Raw genomic sequence first — 8,645 nt, 5'->3', positions numbered from 1 at the left:
TCATCTGTTAATGAAGAACTCCCGAGGCGGGCTAGTATATCCAACCTCCTGTATTTTCTCAGAAAATATCCAAACCAAAGTTTTCCATCTTTGATATTGCTCTTACAGCACGTCTCCAGTGTCGGAGTCATAAAAAAGAAACAGAGTGTTGCTTGAACGGCTTTGTGCTGGCTGGAGTGACGTGTCGAGTTTACCCCCGAGCTCCTCTGGAGAGCTTATACATGCAGGACTGCGAGGTGCTTAAATTTTACAAGCTGGATTATAAATAACACTGCATTGTTAGCAAAGACCCGAGAAGCAAACGGGGATAAAATAACACCCATGTAATAAAGTCGCTAATGTTAAATTGTATTCGAGTGTAGAGAAAGTGAAAGAGTACATTTTCTCCAAACCCACATTACTGACATCTCTATTAGCACTGAAGAGGTGGAAATCCAATTGTTTGGGCATTTTTGCTATATAGCGCTATATATATCTTGGAAAAATACATTTTTGACCAATTTTATTAATAGTCTCTGAAAACATCATAAACATAAACCTGTATGTTATTCACAGTGGAACATAGAAAATATATCAAATGTTTAAACTGAGGAAATGTAGCATTTTAGGGGGAAAAACAAATAAGGTCATTTTGAATTCGATGGCCGCAACACGGGGGCAACAGCTGGAGGTTAATTGGGAACAGGTCAGTAAGATGATCGGGGATAAAAAGAGGATCTTAGAGAGGCGGAGTCTTTCGGAAGTAAAGATGGGCAGAGGTTCACCGATCTGCGAAAAACTGCGTCTACAATTTGTGGAACAATTTCAGAATAATGTTCCTCGGCGTAAAATTGCGAAGGCTATGAATCTCTCATCGTCTACAGTACATAATAACGTCAAAAGATTCAGAGAATCTGGAGAAATCAATATCGCATGGCCCTGATCTTCGGGCCCTCAGGAGCCCCTGCATTAAAAACAGGCAGGATTCTGTAATGGAAATCACTGCATGGGATCAGAAACACCTCCAGAACTCACTGTCTGTGAACACAGTTGTCCGTGCCATCCACAAACGCTAGTTAAAGCTCGAATCGAATTTTGAAATTCTTTTTGGAAACCATGGGCGCTGCGTCCTCTAAACTAACGAGGACTAAAGAGGAGAGGGACCATCTGGCTTTTTATCAGCGCTCTGTTCAGAAGCCTGCGTATCTGATGGTATGGGGGTGCATTAGTGCCTATGGAATGGGCAGCTTGCACATCTGGAAAGGCCCCATCAATGCTGAAAGGTGTATACAGGTTTTTGAGCAACATCTGCTTACACAAAGATTCCATCCCATCTTAACTTCTGAGAGACTCCGTCTCTCTAAGATCCTCTTTTTATAACCAATCATGTTACTGACCTGTTCCCAATTAACCTAATTGTTTGTGAAATGTTCCTCCAGGTGTTTCTTTTTAGCAACACTTACTTTTCCAGGTACATTTCCTCAGTTTAAACATTTGACATGTTTTCTATGTTCTATTGTGAATAACATATGGATTTATGAGATTTTCAAATCACTGCGTTCTGTTCTTATTTACATTTTCCACAGCGTCCCAACTTTTTTGGAATCGGGGTTGTATATAAATATTTACAGCAGGTAGGGGAAAGCCATTAGCATTTATACTTGCACCTGAATTTTCACATATTTTAGCCAGCTAGCTAAAATAAGCTAACCTGACACGGTTTCTGCAGGATTTTTGTCTTAATTACAAACGTTTATCATTTTCTTTACTTTTGCTAACTAGCTAGTCATCTAACATGACAGGATTTATTTGAGTTGATATTCCCTGCTAATGCTAGCTAGCTGGCTAATACAAACTAGCCCAACAGGGTTTTTGAGAGGATTTTAAGCCAGATTCACAAATATAATGTATAAAGCAAGCTAGCTATCTAGCATGAACAAATCTGACAGGATTTCTGAGGAGATCTTAAGTCATATTCACAAATGTTCATTATATTCCCTGCTAAAGCTAGTTAGCTGGCTAGCATGAACAAACCCGACAGAATATCTGAGATTTTAAGTCATACTCACAAGTATTTGTGATGTTCATTGCTAATGTTAGCTAGTTAGAAGGAAGGCTAGTTAGAAGGGTATTTTAAGTCATATTCACAAATGGCTATTATGTTTACTGGAATTCTAGCTAGCTGGCTAGTACAAACTGATCTGAACGGACGTTTGAGGGGATTTTAATCATATTCACAAGTATTCATAATGTTCCCTGCCAGTGCTAGCTAGCTGGCTAATAGCTGGCAGCATTTCTAAGGGCATTTTTGATCATATTCACAAATATTCCTGATGTTCACAGCTAATACCATCTAGCTGGTTTATGTATACTAACCTGACCTCTGATTTCTGAGGGAATTTTATGTCAGTGAACAAATATTCATAATGTCTCACTGCTAATGCTAGCTATCTGGCAAACATGAACTAACCTGGCTCAATTTCTGGGGATTTTCAGTCATCTTCACACACCCACACACACACACACACACACACACACACACACACACACACACACACACACACATTCACAATGTAAGTTTCTAATGTGAGCTAACTGGCTAACTTAATGTTAGATTTCTGTGAGGATTTTTTTTTTTAAATCATTCAAATATGTTCATAATTTTCAGTTTCAGTGCTAGCTGGCTAGCTAACATTATCTAACCTGACAGGATTTCTTTAAATTACATCTCTCTGGTCAAGGATTGAGAGGAACAGCTATCTTTCTTCAGCATAGCATTACAGAAGCAAGCTTTATTTATGTGAAGAAGTTTTCCAGTAATCCAAATGCACTAGTGAATCATGCTATAGGCATGTACCTAAGCTGGACTGTAAGATCACAGTGATCAGCCTTATGTCCCCGAAGAAAAGCGAATCTAGGCCGCTCATCGATGTGTGTGTGTGTGTGTGTGTGTGTGTGTGTGTGTGTGTGTGTGGTAGCTGCGTGGAGAGGCAGGCTGAGTGTGTGGTTATGAGCGCTGGTGACCTGTCTCCACTCAAGCTTTGATTTATTATGTGACAGACGTGTGGAGACCTTGTCTGGTCGGACAAGCCTTTTTCCAGCTGGTCACTGTGGTTACTTGCAGAAACTATTTTCTGGAGATGTAGAAGGCCTTGGAGAGAGCGATACACCTCTGATGTGCTTAAAACTATAATTCTGGGCTTATATTTCTAAATATAAATATACCAGATGACCGCCAATTCCCCTTTTTGTGGCTCTTGCCTGAGTGAAGAGATAAACAGATTTCATTTTTTTTAGCGGTACATGGCTGACTGTTTGGCCTTTTTGGATGAGGCTGGAATGTGAAATGCCTTCTTGTACTATGATATTCAACCACTAATGGCTGCGGGTGCCCACTGCAGTTACGGGTCAAATTGTCAAAAAAGGGTTTTAAGCGAAATCTGGCCATAACTAAGTTGCTTGAGATTAGATTATTTATTGTCGCATTTATATCGCTGCCTGTTTTGTATCATAACGGTTTCAATCACTGTCTGGTACATTCTCCACCCGTACACCCCAAGTGATTGTGTATGCCTTTTTATATATTTCTTCATGGTCGTGAAGCCAGACATAAAATGACTATTTTCCATTAACAGCACTTCCCAAAGTTTTTTATTCCTTTTATACAACACATCATACTTGTGTATCCGTTTATAGTCATGTTCAGTGTTGTGTAACGGCCACTAGCAAGTTACTTCCTGTTTGTACTTACTTTATAGCAGCTATAAACAGTCACACTCACAGGCCTTTCATTTATTTAAGACAAAGACATGCAGTTTTCCCTAAGCCCTCTGTTCTGAAGAACTTTAGATCTGATTGTAATGAAGTGCTGACACTGGAGACTCCTTCCAAAAATGGATAATGATAATGATAAAAAATAAATATCTTACAGAAAACTCCCAGAAACCATATCAGCAATTGCAAGCATCAATATAAACCTGTTATTTGCCTTTCAGCTATAACTACCGTCAGAGCTGCTAACCAAACAGAATCAAGAATTCAGAAGTACTGTGGTATAATAATAATAATAATAATAATAATAATAATAATAATAATAATAATAGACAATGTGTGGTTTTCAATATGTAATTGATCACATGGGTCTAATTAATGAACTGCGCAATTGTGACATGGAATAAAACATTCTTCCATGAGATTTAAAACATCAATGGAAGATTATTCAGAGATCATGACAGTTATTCAATATAGCACAAACTGGGAAATGTTAAATACAACAATTTATAAATATATACAATATTCAGTTCTGTGCAAAATTCCTAGGCACCCTATTTATTTTTAGTACAAATTTTGTTCTAGATTTTTTTTTTTTTTAATTTTATGACGTCTACATTATCGAGTCAGTACAAAAAACATTTTAGATTCCCAAACATTAGTTTTCCAGCACAGAATTAAACTGTTATAGTAAAACGTTTCTCTGTCAGAAAAGAAACCAGCAAATTACACAAGAGACCACTTTTCAGACAAAAAAAAAAAGAAAATCATAATGAAGGCTGCTGGGATTTTCTGCAAAAAATAAAAAGCGAGCGCGACTGTCAGAGTCTCCAGAAGAACCGTGTCTGGTTCTGCAAGACGCTCAATAAAACTTACGGCTCATTTCCGTATAAAACTGCACTAATTCTACCTGAGACTACTGTTTAAGAAAACAAAGCAAAGGGTCGTCACACCAAATATTGAGTTTGTTTAATTTATTACTCTTCACTGCACATTGTAGTGTTTTTCTTTTAAGCAGAAAGATTTAATTTAATTATTTTTGAATTTATCTTTGCTATTAAGACTTTTGCACAGTATTGTATATATGTATATGCAAGATCATAGCAGCCTTTGTCACCAACAATGTGACAACTTTGAAACATGCATAATTTTTATTTGTTAGATGATGAGCTCCTGCTATAAAATCCACCAAAACTGCCTGGGTATGTGTTTACGTGATTAAAAATATAACTACACAAATGATGATGTATATATTATCTTAAAATATGTATTTTCTAATCCATGTAACAGAAATACAGGCCACATCTGATTACAATGTAAATATTACAGTTATTTGTCATGACAGGGGTTAGGAAGCAAGGGTTTAGTTTAGTTTAGTTTAGTGTGCGATGGCGATCTCGTTATGGATATGTTTTTAGTTATGTGAGTAATACAGTATGTAATCACGTGGGATGTGTGAAACTGCATTTCAACACGTTATAGTCTGAGAATTCAAGTAAACACGATGTCACGTGATGTGAAAAATGTACATGTGAAAATAAAATTGTGTAAAAAATATCTTATGTGAAAATATAGAAATCACGTATTAAAAAAATAGTCGAATTTTGTAAAGTCACGTGTGAAAAAAAAAAATACCGTAAAAAATTTATTGTATAAAAATCACGCAAGAAAATAAATAAATTATGTAAAGAAATCCTGTTTAGAAATCGGATCAGATCAGAGATCAATAAACTGTGTACAAAAAATGTATTTAAATATGCAAAGAAAAAAAAAACTTATGAACATGAATCATCACATGAATTTACAAGAGTTGTGTAAAGAAGTTTTAAAAACAGGTTAAAAATCAAATGAAAATAAATTAATTGTGTACAAAAAACACACCAGAATTGATAAAAATCTGGAAAAATGCATTTTAAAAGAAAACAAGTGAATCGTGTGTAAAAAAAAGAAAAAAAAAAGAAAAAAGATCACAAATAAAAATAAAAGAAAAAAATCGGGTGATAATCAAAGAAAAAAACCATGTGAGGGAAAAAAAAGCAAAATAAATGTAAATTGTGAAGGGAAATGACATGAAAAATATCAAACGTAAAAAAAACAAAAACGTGTGAAATATAACGTGAAATATCTAAAAACCATGTGCGAATTTGTACATGTGATTACTCACGTGTAAATCCACGTTTTTGTACGAGTCCACTGCGCCTTCAAGTGATTATATGAGATTAAAAATGAGATTAAAAAAAAAGTCAAAATCTTTCCTATCATTTTACGATCCAGCCCCAGACTGTACCTTCACGTGAGCTGTATTTATCCGTGTTTTACATAAAGCACTCTGCATTTCCTCAGCACAGTCGAAATAGAACCAGAGAGGACCGGGGAAAAAAGCACGATATTCCCCAACTCAGCAGGATGGCGGGAAAAAAACACGGCTCCGTATTAACTTTACACGTTCTTCCAGAATGACTCTTTGTACCGAGTTTTTCCCTCTCTCCACAAAGAACGTGTAAAGTAAATATGACAGCAGTGTTGGGAAACACAGCGAGGCAGATCAGACAGAGCTTCTCTCTGGCCCGTGTTTTCATCTGTAGGCCTCAAGTGTGAGCAATCACTGGAAATTATACGCTTTAAGACGGATTTGATACTAAATATTGAGACGCTCGGGGATGTTTGGCAACTTGGATCATGGAGAATTAGATTCCGAGGCACGATGGGCTCTGAGGAGTCCCGTATTTTCCAGCTGTTTGCCGAGATGAATTGGATCCTGGTGGATTTGTGGAACAGGATAAATACAGACGTGGAGCAGGGCTCGTGTTCACACAGGGCACCACATGGCAGGATGGAAACTTCATTTCCAAGCTGCTCAACCTGAAACAGATTCCATCAGACCTCTTCAGCGGGAGCGTCGCAGGAAATTGAAGAGTTATGTTTTTTTTTTTTGGGGGGGGGGGTTCCTTTTTCAGTGACTCTTCCAGCTCACGAGGGGCATCGACGAGGTCTCGTGTGTTTAGTGTGTGAGACGGGACAATTCACTGTACCATCAAATCGCCATCTAATCAGACCCAAATTTCAGGCCTGGTTGACTCGGTGTCTCATCACGTGGAGATCATGATCTACAGGAAAGCATTACAAAAAGGGTTCATTATATAGTTTCATCTGGTCATGTCAAGATCCAGAATGTTGTTTACACATGAGGGGAAATCTTAAATTCTCAAATGAAATGTCTTGCATTGAAGCAAACAATTATTATTATTATTATTATTATTATTATTATTATTATTATTATTATTATTATTTATACTAGTAGTGGTAGTAGTATTGCATATATTAAAACCATTCCTCTGTATTCTTTTCCCTCCCTCCCAGTAGCACTACAGTAATTCAGACCATAATTCAAACGCAAAGTTTATATTAATGCGCTCTTTTCAATACGTGATTGTTTCTATAGTAACGATTCATTCACAGGGAATTGTACGGCTGTCGCTCGACATAACCTAAGTCTAACAATAAACATGTTTTAAAAAAACGTCTTATTAGTTAACAAAGAAAAACATACGGTCGTATTTTTTGTATGTAAACGTTTACTGTAGAAGGAGTCTCCAGTGTCAGTGCCCCCCCCCCCGTCATAGTGAGTGTCGCAGCTTTTCAATGCTTTATTACAGAACAGTATACGTTCTATAATTTCTATATAAATTCTACCTGATTTCCTTGTACATACACAGAGTGACACTAAACGCATTCTGTTCTGTTTAGTCCAAGTCCGTTTTTGCATCGACGCTGCGATCGCAGCTGCTTTCTCCTGACGAGAAATGCAACAATCAAACCTTTAACAAATAATATATTAGAGGGTTTATCAAAATGGCTGTGCGAGTAAAAGCCTCATTGCGAGTCCAGACCGGTCCGCGTTTAGCGTTAGACTCGCACGGATAGGTGGTAATGTAAAATAACCGACATAACAAATCAGCAAATGCAGTAAGAGAAAACACATGTGATGGGAACGCAAAACAAATGAAGGGTCATGCCACGAGGAAGCCCATTTAATTTCCAATCTCCAAATACATCTTCTCTATCAATATAATCTAATCTGTTGGACGCTCGGCCAAGAGTAATATTCGCAACAAGACAAAATTGCATATTTGGATAGACAGGCAGCTGTGTTCGTAGTCTACCGGGGGGAAGAAGGAGAAGAAGAAGAAAAAAAAACAGGAGGGAAAAAAGACAGACATTTGGAAAGCTTTTATTCATCAGCGAAGAGCAGGATTGGACTCTTTGGAGCTCGAAGTGTGTACGGTCTCAGAAACGAGGTGCGTCTGATCTACACTGGTTATTTTCATGCAGAGGGGGAAAAAGTCTCCACCAAACACAAGCCAGTTTGACAATCATCGATGAGAGTTTTCTTTGTCATTGCTATCTTTATGGGTTCCACAGAGAGAGCTCTGGTGTCAGTGGACATGTGACTGGAGAGCAGGAATTATTTTTGTGGTGGTGATAAAATAAGGTTCTAATTGCCAGAAACATGACAGTGGGGCTTGATATAAAGACGCACAAGTTGATTACATGTACTGATTATGATTTGCCGATCCACTTCATGTCAGTTTGTAATCAAAGCCTGACATCTTGTAATTACTTTCGCATGCAGGAGGAGGACGAAGAGGAGGAGGAGATGGAGGAGGAGGAGGAGGAGGAGGCTGGACACTTTTCATCAGTTGTGTTTCTCTGTCAGGTAAGATGAATTGAGGTGTTGTATACGAGGACGTTTGCATGTGGCACGGGATCACATGCGATTCCTGGGTTCACTGCAAGGTGAACTCCGACTTCCTGACTTCCGCAGGCCAGATTCACCTCGTCGCCTGCTGTTTTAGTGGTAATTATGGCCAACATGAGTACGGGGCACTAGTGCT

The sequence above is a fragment of the Ictalurus punctatus genome, chromosome 9, assembly GCF_001660625.3.
Source record: "Ictalurus punctatus breed USDA103 chromosome 9, Coco_2.0, whole genome shotgun sequence".
NCBI lineage: Eukaryota > Metazoa > Chordata > Actinopteri > Siluriformes > Ictaluridae > Ictalurus > Ictalurus punctatus.
This window is presented reverse-complemented; position numbering follows the sequence as displayed.